This window comes from Protopterus annectens, chromosome 3.part0 (assembly GCF_019279795.1).
Source record: "Protopterus annectens isolate FY-2018-M chromosome 3.part0, PAN1.0, whole genome shotgun sequence".
In the NCBI taxonomy this organism is placed as follows: Eukaryota; Metazoa; Chordata; order Ceratodontiformes; family Protopteridae; genus Protopterus; species Protopterus annectens.
In genome coordinates, this window is record NC_056731.1 from 1,293,572,783 (window position 1) to 1,293,593,520 (window position 20,738).

Sequence of the window (20,738 nt, forward strand, 5' to 3'; positions counted from 1 at the left end):
TAAATTTATTTACGCATTAATGTTATTCACAATAAATCAATGAGTATTATACTTATGTTCCAGATGTAAAATGGGAAGTGTGATATAAAGATTAGCATGCCTGAAGGTCGTAAGAATACACATTTAAACCCAAATCATTCACTATGCTGGGAGTATTTATGAAGAAATAAACCTGGACAGTGATATCACATATCTCTCTCCCACCACTGCTTTTCAATGCACAATTTTGGGTATGGTTTTCATAAGTTGCAAATGGGGGGAGGGGGGCATGTATTACAGCAGCAGAAAGATTGCTTCAGGTCAATATATAATAACTTCTATACAGAACAAAAGAACAGTGAAATAAACAATAAATATTGCATGTCATCTAGCCTTGACGTAAAATGCATTATCATATTCAGTCATTGCTGCAGCACTCTTGATATTGTGCAAACATAGTGATTGCTGTAGACAAACAGGAGAAACCTTGATTCAAACCTACACCTCTTACTTATGTTCATACTATAAGCCAGAGTCCAACTACCTAACCAATCAATCTCAGCTATGACTGCATTGATTGCTGGAAGATAAAAAAAATGAATCTATGAATATGCAAGGAAAATTGCACACAATAAAATGTGAAGCTGTATGTTACATGACAAGTAAAAGAAAAGTATAAGTGCTTTCATGTGATATGGATTTGAACAAAACAAAAACCTATATAATTCTTACTCTATGTCATCACATTGCTCATGGCAATAAGCCACTAATATAACACTTCAGAGTTCCAACTGTCTTAGCTTGCAATAAAACATATGCCTGCACTGAAACACATAAATAGACATTAAAGGGATTGCTGTTCAGCTGAGACATTCAAAACATACAGAAGTAATTTAGAAAGAAGGGCAGTCAATGAAAAGAAATAATGGATTATAACATACTTTTGAGTAATTCAAACTGTATAGGTAACATATGTATGTATCAATTATGCATATATCAATAACAGATGTATGATGTTTCTAGAAAATTTGTGGATAATGGAGATATGCATCTTCATCTGTGGCCTAAGTGCTATAGGTGTCAATGCACCACAGCTAAGTTAGTTGTGTAAAAATCTATGCAGCATAACTTGTCAACCATGTACAGATATCCTGTATGTGTTGCTCAACAGGAAATGCCAAGATGCTAAGTTATCATCCAAAATAGTCTCTGCTGAGATGCAAACCCACACATATTCATAAACGAATGTGCATGGGGCATATTGATTAATCATTTGAGCTAATGGGCATTACACTTCCTTTACTGTTTCAAAACTCTGTAATAACAATGAAATACACATTTATCTCCTTATAAAACTAGCATGTGGCAGCATATTAAGTTTAAGTGTAATAATTTACAAAACAAAAAATTAGAAAGGTAATTTTGAAAAAAGAAGCCATTTATAGCATGACTGAACGACCATGTGATTCAGTACCACATGACTCCCTATTTGCTGGTAAACCTACAGCTGTAATGATTACAGATACACATTTCTTGAACTTATGTTTGCAAAACACAAACATATGTCAGCCATACTGGCCTGCATTGGTCTGACATTCTTCAAAGTGATTAGAGCAAAAATGGATTAGAAAGTAATATTGTGACTTCTATAATGTACAGCTTACTAATGTATGTATTACTCAGCATGTATCCATATAAAAACATACTGTATAATGTTTCTTGAAGCTTTGTAAATAATGGAGAAATGTGTAATCATCTGTGGCCTAAATGATATTGGAGTCAATGAACCACAGCCATGCTAAATGTGTAGAAATCTGTACTGTATAAGTTAACAAACAAACATAGGTCTTCCATATGCGATATGCAATATTACATGTATCACCGCCAATATATAAAAAAATAGGCTACAATGGCAATTGGACCCACACATTGTATAACAGCAGTTAACTGGCCATATTTCTTAATGATTTCAGCTAAGTATATGAATGGAGTCAATATTAATATACTGTCTTAACGGTCCTTCATAATGTGTACACTGTTCCAGTATAGTTGTCGATAACCTCAGAATATATCAATTTGCAAATGTTAATCAGTGGAACTAAAATTCCTCCATGTAAATTACTATTATCAGTACAGACACCCATGGAATACACTTGAAACACAGTGTCACAGAAACAGATGTGCTCACTGCATGCTTATACAATAATGTAGGTGTTAAGGTGTGCATCTTACTCTAGGCATCTGCTGGCTGGTGTCACAACTCTGCAATCCTCTGGTGAAGATCCAATGCATCCCTCCAACATAGGTCAACATAGCAATGGTGGACGTGCACATCAGTCTGGTAGATCCTGGTCTGCCTTCAGTGCTCCCTCAGAATCTGGTTCTAGATGTCAGTCATCTTGAAGTTCCTGTGGCAATGCTTGCATCCTCTGCTCATGTCCAGCATGGACAGTGAACATCTGGGTAGTCTTCTCATCTATACAGTGTGACAAAAGGAGGTAGTGCCAGCAAAGCTAGCTGAAATTTTGTAAATAATTATATGTCATTTGTGAATATCAGACTGATTTATACAAGATGCATGTATTACAAATGTATTAGAACTGTATGCCATACAAGATGCTGGTGCTACAAATATATTATAACTGTATGTTATGTGTATATCAAACTGATTTGTACAAATGTTTGTATTGAAAAGGTATTTGTAAAGTTATTGTGTTTGAAATGTATAAACAGTGTGCCTTACTGGAGAGAACAGAAATGTACATTCACTGTTCTACTGTTTAAATGTATATGTTTTAACAGAGGAAACTGGGTGGTTAACTTCAGTCCAGCATATTTTAGAAAAATATCTAAAATGAAATCACTTTATAGGTTAGGTCATAAAGATGTTATCTCACAGGTTTCAAGGCAGTCAGAGACACAACGTCTGTACTAGGAAGATTTCTGTATTGTCTTTGGGGTGAACTAATTGCTAGTCTTGAAGTGTGGAGGAATGCAATTGTTTTATGTATTCCATCACCTGCCAAAGATCTGAGCAAAACCCCTTGTGTGTGTATTTTTACAGGTATGTGCCAAGTCCTGCCAGCTTCCAGCAATGGGGATTTTGCATGGGAATTAGAAGTCAGATGACAAGAAGTGATGTCATTCTGCAAGCTATCCCAACAGTAATATTTTAGATTTTATTTTGAAAAGTCTCTTAGTGAGACTGGACATTCTGTATTCTGTCTTGGACCTGACAACAAGAAGAACCCTTCACCACATCATCTGCCTTACTCTAATAAGTAAGTAGGGAATAGTGATTCTTAGATTCAGTCATGAATATAGTGAAAATTCATTTAGATATTGTTTTTCTTTATTTACCTGAGCCTGTCCTTTGATGTTATTTTAAATATTTCCTGTGGTGTTGAACTCTAATGTCACTGTGTACATATACTTAGTATTTTAAAGTTTAATATACAGACTTGGTGGGTAGGAGAACATAAGTTTGTTTAGTGAATAAGCTGTATGAAGAATTTTATATATAAACTGAATAGAGTTTGTAACAACACAACATAGAAGAGGCTTCAAGAGGAGAGACTGCTATAGGTCTCTTTAAGAGATGAAACTTCCTTGAGTAAACTGTGTCAATTGATGAAAACTGATAGGTATTCAACATGGTGTGGGAAAGTATTTAAACTTCATTTTAAGTTGAATTTTAATTGTATCTGAAGAAGTCTCCTTGGGAGATGAATGCACTTATACTGTGTGTTTTTTATTAAAAATATTATTTTACAATCCGTTTCCGTGTAAAGGAGTTCCTTTCCTGTGTTTGAGGAAATCCCTGCAGATGTCTTGAAAGGGAATGATTTTGAAAATACAGTACCTTGTGGGCATGTAATTACATGCAGTCAGGCTTGGAGACAGGCATGTAGGCCTGGTAGTCTAGGGGTCACCCTAGTAGCCTGGGAGGAACCAGACACACCCGAAGCCAGGACTGGTAAGGTGGCTACTTCTGGGAGGGAGATACCCTTTAGCACTAAGACTGAAGGTGAGCCACAGCTACTGGTGGGTACTGATGTTCCCTTGGACAGAGTGACTGCATGGGCAGAGGCAAGTAGTAGTACCCAGACTGACAGTGAGGCACCATTGTCAGAGGATACCAGACTTGCTGTGGAAGGGGAGCTGAGAAGGGTTATAAAGAGACAGTTGAGACAGGCACAGCTCTCAGACCCTACATTACAAAGCTTGAGGGAGGTAGCCAGGCAGGCTCCTGATTTTCAAGGAAAAGGGAAATCTGTATACTGGAACAAAGGCTTACTGTATAGAGAGTGGACCACTGAGGCAGGGCTAGAGGGTGAGAAAATACAGCAGTTGGTAGTGCCCAGAGCCTACTGTCTGGCATTTCTAGCCATAGCCCATGACATTCCCTTTGCAGGTCATATAGGCATAAAGCAGACCAAGAGACATATTATGCAGAACTTTTACTGACCTTGGATTGCAATGGATGTAACAGGGTATTGCAGGGCCTGTGAGCAATGCCAAAAAGTAGGCAAGGCAGGAGAAACAGTATTGCTCTTTGTTTAGAAATATCCATATTTAGCTGAAGTATTTGTGTGGTTTACATTGCTCTGAATATCACTCATCTCTGTCTGCATTTCATTTTGCTTTGAAGCTCTTTATTTAAGATTTGATCACTTCTATTTTGTATCTTATTCTAGTATTACATTTGTTTTGTTTTAAGTTTTCTGTTTTTTTTGGAGTTTTAAGAGTTCTTGGCTAGGGTCAGTTAAAAAAGTTACCAAAGTATTCCTTTACAAACTGTAAATAGCATCAGTTAATTAGTGTGGGGGGAGCTGAGAAACAGCATTGCTCTTTTATTTAGAAATATCTGTATTTGTGTGATCTGTATTGCTCTGAATATCACTCATCTCTGACTGCATTCTTCCCCTTCCCACCCACCCAGTCCTTGTTGTGTTCTTAAATTTGGTGGCTTTTTTGAGTTGCCCACCCCTACTATAAATCTCATTTTGGACACTCCTCCCAGTCCCATCTTATCAGTTCATTCTACTGAGTAGAGAGAGAGAGCGAGAGAGATCATTTGGGAAGGCCCACCTGCTTATTTTCTCAGCCTTGAATTATCTTGTTTAATCCTTTACCACTTAACCTAAAAAATGCACTTCATTAATCTGCTTTTATTGTATTTGTCTTTCTTCCTACTTTATTACTTTATTATGCTTTTGCTGCTTGTTCTTAAAAGTACTCAATTAAATTCATTCTGCTGCATTTATTACTGCTTGTTAGTAGCCTGATTAAATTGTAAGTGTTATTCTAAGCATTTTGCTTTAAGCACTTGGGCTTCAGGCCAGTTGTTTTACATTAAGAAGGTTTGTGGTCTGCACTCTTGTGGCAGGAAAGGTAGCTTACATTCCTTATAAGTTGGGAATTGCCAGTTGAAGGCTTAATGTCTGTTATTCTAAACGTGTCTTAGCTTTGGTTTAAGCACTTGGGCTTCAGGCCAGTTATTTTACATTAAGAAAGTTTGTGGTCTACACTCTTGTGGGAGGAAAGGGCAGATTCTGCCCTTCTGAGCTGGGAATTGCTGGTTGAAGGCTTATTGTACCTGCTTATTTGAACTGTTTCTTTCTGAAATTGGCATGCCTTGTTTGCTGTAGCATAGACTACATTCAGACCTGCTGAATCTAGCACTGTTTGTATAACTTGAGCACTACTCCAGGCCATCTTTTTTTTGGAGAGGGTTCCCTTGCACTCTAGTGGCAGAAGTGTGCAGTTAGACGTTGTCTGATTGAAGACTGCTGGAACAGGGCTCAGTTTTGAGCTTTTTTATTGGTTAATTGCTTAATTTGTATAAATTGGTTTGCTCTTGTTTGCTACTGTTATATTTAAGTGTGAATCTGTTCTTCTGTGTTAAATCAACCTAAACAGAGTTTAAATATCTTTAGCATAGTCTGTTTACATGTTTTGCTGTATCCAGATTTGTTTGTGTAATTCCTGTGTTTCCTGCTACGCCATCTTGTGTTGCATGGGGCCCACCCTGCACTTATTTGAGTAAGTGAACTAGTTGGAACTAATCTGGCATAGGGTGTTGAGCTTAGAGCTCAAGGACAAAGGCTGATTGGTCAATTCCAGTGTTTCTATTTTACTTTTGATTTTGTGGTATTTAAACCCGCCAATTGCATGGGGATATGCTTGTTTGTCTGTTGCACACTGCCACTGTGCTGTTTTAACCCTTTGTGAGGTATCTCAGTTGCATTTTTTCCCTTACCAGCATTCCTGTGTAAGTGAGGCCCTTGCCTGCAGCTACTGTATTCATTTTATCCAGCCCTACTCACATTTATAGGTACTCTCTTCAGATAGTACCCACTCTACTATTCCTGACCTCTCTTCCACAGATTCTGATAACCATGAATGGATAATTTTCTGCGGTTTCTCCTGCTAGTCTGGTTGATATGGGCATCCTGAGACAGTGTAGCAACTGCCTTATGTGCACAGACAAACTCCTACTACTACCACCTAGGATCACAATATATGAGAGATGTAATTATATTAAGAACCTAGAATCCATGCTGTTTCAGTCATGAGGCAGTACATCTGGCACTGGGGAGGTTGTCTGCACAAACACTATGAACACCAAACGTCTAACACCACCCACATCTGTACAACACACTCCTACATATGCAGGGGTTCTCAACAAAAACATAACTAAACAAAAAAGACCCCCAAATCAAAAACACCCACGCACATCACAACCCACAGTACCAAGCAATACACGTAGTACACACATCTTTGACTCACAGCATCTAAGGTGCAACCACAAACCCAACATACTAGTCATAAGAGACTCTTTCATGAGACAAACATATGTGCCCCTCAGCAGGCTAGACAAGGAAAAAGTCACAGTAAGTTGCTTGTCAGGTACTAGAATCCACCATATCACCCACACACTCAAGTCTCTTAACAACAGGTATTGTTATGACTCTGTCATTGTCCTTGTTGGTGTGAATGACTTGAGATGTACTTCTCTGGACTACATGAAGAGATGTATGATTGAGCACACAGAATATGTGTGCCAGGCAGGTATGTCCCTAGCTTTAAGCAGCATCCTACCATCACCCAGAATGATGCCTCAATACAAACAGGAAATGATTGACTTTAACAATTGGCTTAGTTTCTGGTGTCATTTAAAGGGGGTCCAATACCTGACAGCCTGGGAGGACATGATTGACAGACCATGATGCTTTGCCAGAGATGGCCTTCATCTGTCTCCCCTGGGCTTCAGGCAAGGCTTTTGCCTTCCCAACAGTGCCTTTTTTAGGCAAACTCATGAGCACAAAATTACCAACATGAAAATTTCTTCTAAATGAAATTTAAAGGTCATGATGCTAAATGTTAGGAGTCTTAGCATAAAACTGCACTCATTGCAAGCATTCCTTGTCCTGGAGGATGCTGACATTTGTGCAGTCACTGAAACCTGGTTCAAAACTGTAGAGAGCACCCCAGTCTTACCAAGTTACTCATTCTACCATACTTTCAGACCCCAAACAGAGGGCTACAAAGCCAAAGGAGGAGGAGTTTCAATATTTATGAAAGACATACACACCTCTAGGCTGGTCAAATGGTATGATGCACAGGAGACACTACAAGTGCAGTTAACTGTTGACTAAACACCTATTCAAATCATAGCTAGCTACAGATCCCCAGCCAAGACACAGGACACCCACTCCATCTATCTGAACTTACTTGAATCCATCAAGATTCAACCCTCTACCCTGATGCTGGGTGACTTTAATTACCCAACTATACAGATGTATACCTGTTCTAGCCCTAACATGAACACCCAGAGAATCCTTGACTTTGTCAATGCCAATGCATTAAATCAGCTGGTAGACACCTCTACAAGAGGTGAAATTATCCTGGCTCTGGTCCTAACCAACATGAATAGCCACTGTAGTACTCCTGCAGTGTCATCCTCCTTGGTAAGATCCGACCATAAAGCTATCACTTTTGAAGTCACCATTTCCACTGAACCCCCCCCCCCTTATCAAGGTCAAACAGAAAACTTTTCCAAAGCTGTCTACAATCTCCTCAGAGCAGGTATAAGCAGCTTCAGAGCCACCATCCCTTCAGCTGGAACTAGCACTAATATCCAAACCTACACCAAAAAACTACATGAGCACCTACATAGATGTATGGACCTGACAGGACCAAATCATCTTCCTCAAGGAAGAGTAAACCTGTCTGGTGGACAGCAGCAATAAACACACTCTACAATAAAAGGAAAAAAAAATGCTGTCCAGGTCACTGGTGAAATCCTCTAAAGCCAACACTTAGAGTCCAAATTGGCCACATCCACTAAGGACAATCAAAAAGCTTTCTTCACATATGTCCACAGTCTCAAAGGTAACATCCAAATCTGCTCTGAACTGGTGGTCAATAACACCACATACACAAATGCCATAGATATAGCCAACCTGCTGGCAGACAGATTCAGTGAAAACTTCACCTCCCTGTCCCCCATTAGAAAACCAGAACATCTGCACCACCTGCCTGCCTCTCCACATCACCAGGGAGAAGGTCTTTAATCCTCTCTCAAAGGCAAAAAATACAGTCTCCATAGGAGCCAATAACATCCCTGGCTGTATCCTACATGATTTCTGGCATGATCACTCATCTCCATAAGGATGCTAGTGAACCAAAGCCAGAGCACTGGCTTTGCTCCAGCTGAATGAAGGACAGCCACTGTCATCCCTCTACACAAAGGTGGAGTGTCCACTGACCCAGGCAATTATAGGCCCATCAGCCTAACTAGCCTGATATGCAAGGCCATGGAATGCATTATCATGGGCCTTATAAACAACATTAGCAACCTCCAAACGCTTGACCCCACACAGTTTATTTTTGTCAGAGGGAGATCATGCTTGTTAAACTGGTTGACTTCTTTAAAACAGTCACCAATCCATGGATGAGGGGAAGATGGTGCACACTTCCTACCTTGACCAAGCCAAAGCCGTTGACACTATTCCACACTTGGGCATAATAGATAAACTGTCCTAGCTAGGCATCAACCCATATGTTATCAGATGGGTAGCTAACTTGCTCACTGATAGAACCCACTCAGTCAAAATAGGGGAAGTCACTTCTAGTAGTAGACCCATAACAAGCTCTGTACCCCAAGGATTGGTCTTGGGTCCTCTACTGTTTGGGATATACTTTTCTGAGGTGCAAGCCAAAACCAGTGGTCTGTGGCTGACCAAGTTTGTAGATGACTGCAAGCTGGCACTGTCTTAAATTCCCCTAGTGAGGTGAACATCCTCCAAGAGGGCCTTACCCAAACTAATGACTGGTGCCAGAAACATGGTCACAAACTAAATTCCAAGAAATGCATCATTATCTCCTTTGGGGAAAATGGCATCCCCACTAATTATCACATCAATAACAATGTACAAAGCATGCAATCAAGTCGTGAGGGACTTGGGCACCCAGGTTGATATCAACCTAACTTTTGAACACCGCATTGCCTCCATTGTACAGACAGCTTTCTACATGACCCATCTCATAAATAAGGGTATTTCATCCAGGAACAAGGAGGTCATAACATCTCTGTACTCCTCCCTTATCAGACCCATTATTGACTACAATGCCCCCTTTGGCATGTACCTTGTCAAGCACATGTAGCCATTGGAGAGACTACAGGGGTTCTTGACCAGGAAAATCCAGGGTCTCAAACATCTATCTGTATCCTGTCCCTCTACTCAGTCTCGTACAGACTGCTCAGAGGTGACTTATGTCTGGCATACAAGGCCATTTCAGATCCAGCCCTGGTGGAGTTGCTGCACATCCATAAGTCAAACTCCACTCATGCAACCCACACACAAGGCCTTAACCTGGTCTGTGACATTAATAGAACTTGTTGATGGGATATATTTGTGTCCCAAAGACTTCCCCCATCATTGAAATAGACTCCGTCTTCATGTCAAGCAGAGTGCCTCTCTAGCCCTCACAAACAGGAACCCGGACGACTGGATGAGAAACAGAAAATACACCCCTGGGATCCCATCTGTGTCCCAGTTGGACAGGGGAAAGAGGTGCTGACTTTCAGGGACATGGGAGAAATTCTTGGCTTGTTTTATAAGGGCCTCTGGGCCAATAGCATAGTATCATCCGATGAACCTATAAACAAATGAACATGGTCAAAGCTCCCTTGATGCCTTTGTCTGTGATTTAGAAGCCATTTCAGAGGGTAGATATGAATACTGTGGGGCCTCTGAGTATCATAAGTTCTACAGGGAAGATGTATATCCTAGTGGTAGTAGATTATGCTACCATAAACCCTGACGCAGTGGCCCACTGAGGCAGGAAAGGTGGCAAATGCTTTTTAGAGATTTTCAGCAGGGTAGATTTCCCAAAAAAATACTGACTGACAGAGGTGCCAATTTCTTGTCAGACTGGCTAGCTTGTCTGTGGAACTACTGAGGGGTAAAGCACTTAAAGAACTCCCCTACCACCACCAGACTAATGGTCTTGTGGAGATGTTAAACCCTACACAAAAGACCATGCTATGAGCATTTGCAGACCTGTTTAAGAGGGAGTGGGACAAATATATGCCTCATCTGTTGTTTTCTTACAAAGAGGTGTCCCAGGAATCCACAGGTGTCTCATCTGTTGAGTTGCTGTATGGGCATATGGTGAGGGGACCCTTAAATTTGATTCACAATGAGTGGGAGGGTGTGAATCCCACAAGAAGTCTGTTGTGGCATATGGCCTAAACCTCAGGACAATGCTCAGAGATCTCATGGGCTTGGCCCAAGAGAACATGGCAGGAGCCCAACATCAGAAAAAGGTCTTGTATGACAGGAATGTTCGAGCCAGAGAGTATGCTGTGGGGCAACAGGTTATGGTTGACATTTCTGTCAGACACAATAAACTGCAGGCAGCTTGGGAGGGACCCTTCAAAGTGGTAAGGAAGATCAGAACTTTTAACTATATGGTAGAATGGGTAGGCAGGAGGCAGGGGCACAAATTGTGCCATGTTAAAGCCATGAACCCTTGCGATGACAGGGAGGACCTTATGCTAAGTCTTTGAGCAAGAAGGCAGGAGGAGTCTGAGGGGGATCCATGGTTACAGGGAGCCAGCCAGCAAAATTGCAAGTTACTGTGGTGGAGCCTACTGTTGCAAGCATATGATATGACAGTGCAGCACCGGAGTGAGATTAACAATGCCAATGCAGATGGCCTCTCAAGACAGGGCATAGGGTATCGTATTCCCAGATAGGTTCATCCCTTTCAAGAAACATGTCTCAAGGGGTACTTGAAAAACTAGCTTGAGTCTTCGAAGGGTGGGAGAGGTGTGAGGAAAGGAGGTACTGCCAGCACAGCTGGATGGAAGTTTGTAAATAATTATATGTCATTTGTGAATATCAAACTAATTTGTACAAGATGCTTGTGTTACAAATGTATTAGAACTGTATGTTATACAAGATGCTGGTGCTGTAAATGTACTAGAACTGTATGTCATGTGTATATCAGACTGATTTGTACAGATGTTTGTGTTGAAAAGCTATTTGTAAAGAGATTGTGTTTGAAATGTATAAACAGTGTGCCTTACTGGAGAGAACAGAAATGTGCATGCACTACTGTAACTGTTTAAATGTATATATTTTAACAGAGGAAACTGGAGGGTTACTCTCTATCTCATAGGTATGAAGGCAGCCAGAGACACAAAGTTTGTCCTAGGAAGCTTTCTGTATGGTCTTTGGGGTGCACTGATTACTAGTCTTGAAGCGTGGAGGAATGCAATTGTTTATGACTTCCAGCACCTGCCAAAGATCTGAGCAAAAGCCCTTGCATGTGCATTTTTACAGGTAGGTGCTAAGTTCTGCCAGCTTCTGTCCTAGCTAGGCATCAACCCATATGTTATCAGATGGGTAGCTAACTTGCTCACTGATAGAACCCACTCAGTCAAAATAGGGGAAGTCACTTCTAGTAGTAGACCCATAACAAGCTCTGTACCCCAAGGATTGGTCTTGGGTCCTCTACTGTTTGGGATATACTTTTCTGAGGTGCAAGCCAAAACCAGTGGTCTGTGGCTGACCAAGTTTGTAGATGACTGCAAGCTGGCACTGTCTTAAATTCCCCTAGTGAGGTGAACATCCTCCAAGAGGGCCTTACCCAAACTAATGACTGGTGCCAGAAACATGGTCACAAACTAAATTCCAAGAAATGCATCATTATCTCCTTTGGGGAAAATGGCATCCCCACTAATTATCACATCAATAACAATGTACAAAGCATGCAATCAAGTCGTGAGGGACTTGGGCACCCAGGTTGATATCAACCTAACTTTTGAACACCGCATTGCCTCCATTGTACAGACAGCTTTCTACATGACCCATCTCATAAATAAGGGTATTTCATCCAGGAACAAGGAGGTCATAACATCTCTGTACTCCTCCCTTATCAGACCCATTATTGACTACAATGCCCCCTTTGGCATGTACCTTGTCAAGCACATGTAGCCATTGGAGAGACTACAGGGGTTCTTGACCAGGAAAATCCAGGGTCTCAAACATCTATCTGTATCCTGTCCCTCTACTCAGTCTCGTACAGACTGCTCAGAGGTGACTTATGTCTGGCATACAAGGCCATTTCAGATCCAGCCCTGGTGGAGTTGCTGCACATCCATAAGTCAAACTCCACTCATGCAACCCACACACAAGGCCTTAACCTGGTCTGTGACATTAATAGAACTTGTTGATGGGATATATTTGTGTCCCAAAGACTTCCCCCATCATTGAAATAGACTCCGTCTTCATGTCAAGCAGAGTGCCTCTCTAGCCCTCACAAACAGGAACCCGGACGACTGGATGAGAAACAGAAAATACACCCCTGGGATCCCATCTGTGTCCCAGTTGGACAGGGGAAAGAGGTGCTGACTTTCAGGGACATGGGAGAAATTCTTGGCTTGTTTTATAAGGGCCTCTGGGCCAATAGCATAGTATCATCCGATGAACCTATAAACAAATGAACATGGTCAAAGCTCCCTTGATGCCTTTGTCTGTGATTTAGAAGCCATTTCAGAGGGTAGATATGAATACTGTGGGGCCTCTGAGTATCATAAGTTCTACAGGGAAGATGTATATCCTAGTGGTAGTAGATTATGCTACCATAAACCCTGACGAGTGGCCCACTGAGGCAGGAAAGGTGGCAAATGCTTTTTAGAGATTTTCAGCAGGGTAGATTTCCCAAAAAAATACTGACTGACAGAGGTGCCAATTTCTTGTCAGACTGGCTAGCTTGTCTGTGGAACTACTGAGGGGTAAAGCACTTAAAGAACTCCCCTACCACCACCAGACTAATGGTCTTGTGGAGATGTTAAACCCTACACAAAAGACCATGCTATGAGCATTTGCAGACCTGTTTAAGAGGGAGTGGGACAAATATATGCCTCATCTGTTGTTTTCTTACAAAGAGGTGTCCCAGGAATCCACAGGTTTCTCATCTGTTGAGTTGCTGTATGGGCATATGGTGAGGGGACCCTTAAATTTGATTCACAATGAGTGGGAGGGTGTGAATCCCACAAGAAGTCTGTTGTGGCATATGGCCTAAACCTCAGGACAATGCTCAGAGATCTCATGGGCTTGGCCCAGAGAACATGGCAGGAGCCCAACATCAGAAAAAGGTCTTGTATGACAGGAATGTTCGAGCCAGAGAGTATGCTGTGGGGCAACAGGTTATGGTTGACATTTCTGTCAGACACAATAAACTGCAGGCAGCTTGGGAGGGACCCTTCAAAGTGGTAAGGAAGATCAGAACTTTAACTATATGGTAGAATGGGTAGGCAGGAGGCAGGGGCACAAATTGTGCCATGTTAAAGCCATGAACCCTCGATGACAGGGAGGACCTTATGCTAAGTCTTTGAGCAAGAAGGCAGGAGGAGTCTGAGGGGGATCCATGGTTACAGGGAGCCAGCCAGCAAAATTGCAAGTTACTGTGGTGGAGCCTACTGTTGCAAGCATATGATATGACAGTGCAGCACGAGTGAGATTAACAATGCCAATGCAGATGGCCTCTCAAGACAGGGCATAGGGTATCGTATTCCCAGATAGGTTCATCCCTTTCAAGAAACATGTCTCAAGGGGTACTTGAAAAACTAGCTTGAGTCTTCGAAGGGTGGGAGAGGTGTGAGGAAAGGAGGTACTGCCAGCACAGGTGGATGGAAGTTTGTAAATAATTATATGTCATTTGTGAATATCAAACTAATTTGTACAAGATGCTTGTGTTACAAATGTATTAGAACTGTATGTTATACAAGATGCTGGTGCTGTAAATGTACTAGAACTGTATGTCATGTGTATATCAGACTGATTTGTACAGATGTTTGTGTTGAAAAGCTATTTGTAAAGAGATTGTGTTTGAAATGTATAAACAGTGTGCCTTACTGGAGAGAACAGAAATGTGCATGCACTACTGTAACTGTTTAAATGTATATATTTTAACAGAGGAAACTGGAGGGTTACTCTCTATCTCATAGGTATGAAGGCAGCCAGAGACACAAAGTTTGTCCTAGGAAGCTTTCTGTATGGTCTTTGGGGTGCACTGATTACTAGTCTTGAAGCGTGGAGGAATGCAATTGTTTATGACTTCCAGCACCTGCCAAAGATCTGAGCAAAAGCCCTTGCATGTGTATTTTTACAGGTAGGTGCTAAGTTCTGCCAGCTTCCAGCAATGGGTGTTTTTCATGGGAATTAGAAGTCAGATGACAAGAAGTGATGGCATTCTACAAGCTATTCCAGCAGTAATATTTTAGATATTATTTTTATAAGTCTCTCAGTGAGAGTGGGCATTCTGTATTCTGTCTTGGGCCTGGCAACAAGAAGAACTATTCACCACATATCTGCCTTGCTCTATTAAGTAAGTAGGGAATAGTGATTATCTTAGATTCAGTCAGGAATATAGTGAAGCTTAGTTTAGATATTACAAAAACAAAGTCTCAACAGCAACCAAGAAAAAACGGCAGTTTTCTATAGAATGTCACCAAGCACAATAGATTCCACCACAGTTAAAAACGAAGTGCAAAACACAATTTATTAACGCAATTCCAAAATCAAGGCGTTTTCGTCCTATAGCTGGACTTCATCAGATAATCTCTTACATCATTTATTAGCATCCATTATATACTTCCTTCATTTCCATTTTCCAATCAAAAAATACCAATTAATTCAAAGAAACAAATCAGCTTACTTTTAAAAGCTCATTAATATTAAAATACATTTCATTTAATCACATAAATACATCCAATTTCTCTAAAAACACTTTAATTTATATCTATTCATCACTTTAAAATCAATTCCATTCATATTGCAGGGGCTAACATATATTTTTATATACATATTTAAATAAATATATACATTCATAAAATTCACATTCAAATAACATAAATTTTCATCAAACAGCACTATCTATTGACCATATAATTTATTGCACTCAGGATTATATTTTAGCTGCTTTTAGTTTCAGTAGAGGTAAAATTGAAATATATCCATTCAGACCTGGTGATTTATTTGCTTCCAACGTGATCTGCCACCATAATTCTCTGTATCCTATGGTGTCTTCCCATGGCCCCCCTCTGATGTTATTCTTTATATGTTCAATTACAAAAAAATGGAATATACTGTCTTCACATGCCTTCCTGTGTCTATACAATGCATTAGTCCCTTTCATTTTTATAATGTCATAGGTATGCTCATATAGTCTTCTTTTTAAAGTTCTCTCCATTTTACCTATGTAAAAGGACCCACATTTGACACAGGTGGCCAGATACACTAATCCTTTAGTATCATAATTGTATAGCCCATTACTCCTAATCAATTTACCTCTACTCTCAACATATATATTCTCCTTATTTGATATATATTTACATTGATCACATTTCCCACATTTAAATGTACCCTTTTTATTATTCAAGCTGGTACTTATATTTTTATTTTCCTTTTTCTTTTGTTCCAAATATTCCTTTATATTATTAGCATTTTTATATACTACCCTTGGAGTATCTCTAGGTAAGTCTTCCAAATCAGTAAGAGCTATAAATCTTTCCCATTCTCTATAGAAAACCGATTTAATGCTCTGATTCAAACCATTATACTCTAATACAAAGGAAAGTTTATATTCTTCTTGTAAATTAGCATTACTATTGTTTACCACATAGTTGCACTTAGTCTCTTTAATACCTAAAATGGGCTCAGATTTTCCCATTCTTCCTTTTTCTATTTCCAATCTAATACTATGTACCAAGCTTTTATTATACCCTCTATCTAGGAACATACCTTCTAATAAGTCACATTATATCTTAAAATCTTCCAATTTACTTGTCATTCGTGACCCCCTCACAAATTGGCCTTTTATTATATTTCTTTTATTATGTTCTGGGTGTACGCAGTTGTAATGCAAATAAGAATTACAGTAAGTTACTTTTCTATAAACTTTAGATGCAAAAATACCTTCACTTTTAATTATTTCTATATCTAAATATTGTAAAACCTTCTCAGAAACATTATAGGTGAATTTAAGAAAATCAGTAGTTTGGTTAATATATTTTATAAATTCTTCCAATTTTTCTTTTCCCCCTACCCAGAATATGACTATGTCATCTAGGAACCTCTTATATAGGTTCCAATAATTATGGAACTCTGATTTAAGTACATATTTTTCTTCCCAGTTAGCCAGTACAATATTTGCATATGTAGGTGCACAGGCTGCTCCCATGGCTACACCCTGCATTACTTGAAAAAATTCCCCATTAAATAATAGGAAATTATTTTTAAGTACCATGTCCATCAAGCCTGTGCAAATTATTTTATCATTATGTGTCAATATATTATCCATAAATATTTCTTCTTCAAACATATTCATACCCTCTAAACAGGGAATAGATGAAAATAAATCTATTATGTCAATTGTTACAAGTAATAGATTTTCAGTATACATACTATTATCTATCATCCTTAATAAATCCCAATAATCTTTTAATATAGCAAGCTTATTTACCCATATATGTTTTGTTTTACTATCTATAAATTTGGCCAAAGGTAATGTTTTTGAACCATCCGCTGAGACAATAGGTCTCAGCGGTGGGTCCAATACATTTTTATGGACGTTAGGAATGCCATAGATAACTGGTATTTTCGTTTTTTCTACCTTTAAATAGTTTAACATATTTCCATCAATAATTAATTCACTATACATTCCCTCTAGTTCCATATCTATCCTCTTGTAAGCCAAAGAAATTTCATTTCTGGACACCACCCTATATTTATTCTCATCTCTCAAGATTTGATTAATTTTTCCTTCATAGGTAATGGTGTCCATAATAACTGCCCCCCCTCCCTTGTCGGGTTTCATTATTCCTATCTTCAAATTATTCTTTAACTCATTCAATGCTTTAAATAACTCCTTACTGATGTTCATATAGTTTCCCATCTTTTTATATGTTTTTCTTATTTCTGCTTCCATAATATTTTCCACGTGTTTAAGTTGTGGATGCAATGGGGGATTAAAAACTGAGGATCTCACTAGAGTTCTATCAATATAATATGGATTTATTTGTTTATCATTCCTACCATATATTAATTTTAAATTAACTTTTCTCAAAAATAATTTTAAATCAAGGAATGTAGTTGTCAGTTCCCCTTTTACTTGTGGAATAAATTTAAAACCTTTTCCTAATAAGCCAAAATGTTTATCTTGAAGCTTCACATCACTATAATTATAGATAGTAAAACCATTTAAAGTATTTATAATACTTTCATCATTTATATTATACTCATTTATATCAATACTATTTAAAGATGCTGGGTCCGGGGTACATATACTTAATATCTCCCCCTCCCCCCCATGGGAAAATTTTCATGTGGCAATCCATCTATTCCACTATTGGTCCTTACTCTCTCTAATGGGGGAAATTCTTTATCATACAAATCATCTCTCCATCTCTCTCCCATTTCATCAGATTCCCTTTCATTTCTTTTTACATTAGTATTTTTATTGTTATAAAAATTAATGTTCCTATTAAATCCTTTCTTTCCATTATATAAATTTCCATAAGCACCAGGTTTAGGATAATTTACTTCATTTTCATAATCAATCAAATCACGTTTTAATTTCTCCATTTTTCTATTAATTAATCCAGTGCATTTTTCATCTATTTCACCTCTTATTTTATAAAATTTATCTCTCTCTTGTTTTATATCAAAAAAACAAATCATCCTTTATAAGCCCCTCCAATACTTCTATATCATTCTGTAACACAGTCAAATTTCTATTATTTTCCTTCATAATTAATTTAAAAATATCTAAACCGCTATTATTAAAAACCTCTAACAATTCCTTGTGAAAAGTTGAACCTATTTGTACATTGTTAGGATATTTATACATTCTAAGACCTTTTGGAACAACATTTCTCTTGATACATTCAGTAAGATATGCATTTTCAATATGTAAACTTTTATATTTAAACATATTCTTTGACAGGTTATCAATCATTTTACTATATGAATCACCATTCCTTTTTCCTTTTGAGCAATTCATATCAAATTTAAAACAAATACTTTTGTTTAACCAGTCTTTTGTTAAAACGGGTCTACCAGGAGAAACAGTACCTGAAATGGCATCACCCGTATGCTGCGAGTTAGTGCCAACACTTTCCACTCGATTAGTTCTATTTTCACAGTCCTGTAACACCTCTGGTGTAAAAGCTGGATTAAAAGTTCCACCATTCAGTTCTGAAGAGTCGCCGGCGTATAACCCATCGCCCATTAGCTCTCTCTTCCACTTACTTTTCTGCCCTCTCAGCTCACCATTTCCGCTTCCTGTCCTCTGGGATGCTTGTGAATACATTCCTACCAGGGTGTTACACAAAGGTGTTAGTAAGTCTATCAGTTCGGTCAATTGCCCAACGAGCTTCCTGGACTGGCCAAGCTCATCTTGCCCTGTATGGGTCGGGGATCCATTCTCCATAAGAACCGCCAATGCAAAAACGACCAAACAAAAACAAAGTCTCAACAGCAACCAAGAAAAACTGGCAGTTTTCTGTAGAATGTCACCAAGCACAATAGATTCCACCACAGTTAAAAATGAAGTGCAAAACACAATTTATTAATGCAGTTCCAAAATCAAGGCGTTTTCGTCCTATAGCTGGACTTCATCAGATAATCTCTTACATCATTTATTAGCATCCATTATATAATTCCTTCATTTCGATTTTCCAATCAAAAAATACCAATTAATTCAAATAAACAAATCAGCTTACTTTTAAAAGCTCATTAATATTAAAATATGTTTCATTTAATCACATAAATACATCCAATTTCTCTAAAAAACTTTAATTTATATCTATTCATCACTTTAAAATCAATTCCATTCATATTGCAGAGGCTAAAATATATTTTTATATACATATTTAAATAGATATATACATTCATAAAATTCACATTCAAATAGCATAAATTTTCATCAAACAGCACCATGAGGGTAATGCTGCTCAATGCCAGAAGTCTAAATCTCAAAATGCACGCACTCGAGGCCCTTCTCAGTATGGAGAACATCGATGTCTGTGCTGTAACTGAAACCTGGTTCAAGGCTCCTGAGAGCACCCCGGCACTATTAGGTTTTACCTCATATCATGCGTTCCGGCCCCAAAACCCGGACCACACCACAAAAGGAGGGGGTGTATCCATATTCATGAAGGATACCCACACCTCCAGGTTGGTGGCAATGCACGAAACTTCGGAAACCATCCAGGTGCAACTAACCATAGGCAAAACTGCTCTACAAATTGTAGCATGCTACAGGCCACCCTCTCAAACTCAGGAACCCCACACAGCCTTCCTGAAGACACTGGAGGGTATAAATGTATCTCCAAACACCATCATATTGGGTGACTTCAACTACCCAAATATAGACTGGGAACATTACTCAAGCCCTAACTTTCTAGCCCAATGGTTCCTGGAGTTCATAAATTCAAATGCCATGGAACAGCTAGTCACTGTTCCCACGAGAGGAGAAAATATACTAGATCTCATTATCACAAACATGGGGACAAAATGCTCCACACCGGAAGTATATCCCTCATTGGTGAGATCTGATCATAAACTAATCTCACTGGAAATCCACATCCCGTCCTCACCCCAAACAAAAAAGACCACAGTGAAGAACTTCTCTAAAGCAAACTTCACACTACTCAAGACTGGTGTGGTATCCTTCAAGGCCTCTGAGCCAGTGGAAACCACAACCCAAGCTGCAGAAGCCCTTACAAATGCCTTCTATGAACACCTCCAGGACTGCATGGATCAGGCAATCCCAAATAAAACCAAGACTCTTTCCACAAAGGGCAAACGTCCAGTCTGGTGGACCCCAGCCATTAACAAACTTTACAATAAGAGGAGAAAGCTATTACATGATAGAACAAAATCCATAAAAGGGAAGTCACCCCTGATCATTATTAGTAAAAAAATACGAGCACTCATAAAATCAACTAAGGCCAATTTTGAGAGAAAAATTGCCATGGATTCAAAGGACAATCATAAGGCCTTTTTCAGCTATGTTAGGAACCTGGGTGGAAACTCCCAGATATGCTCAGAATTAGTCCAAAATGATACAAAAATCACTGAACCCACAGACATTGCCAACATACTGGCAGACAGGTTCAGTGCAAACTTCACCCCCCCTCTCCCCCCCCAAAGGAGAGATAAATATCCCAGCAGAGT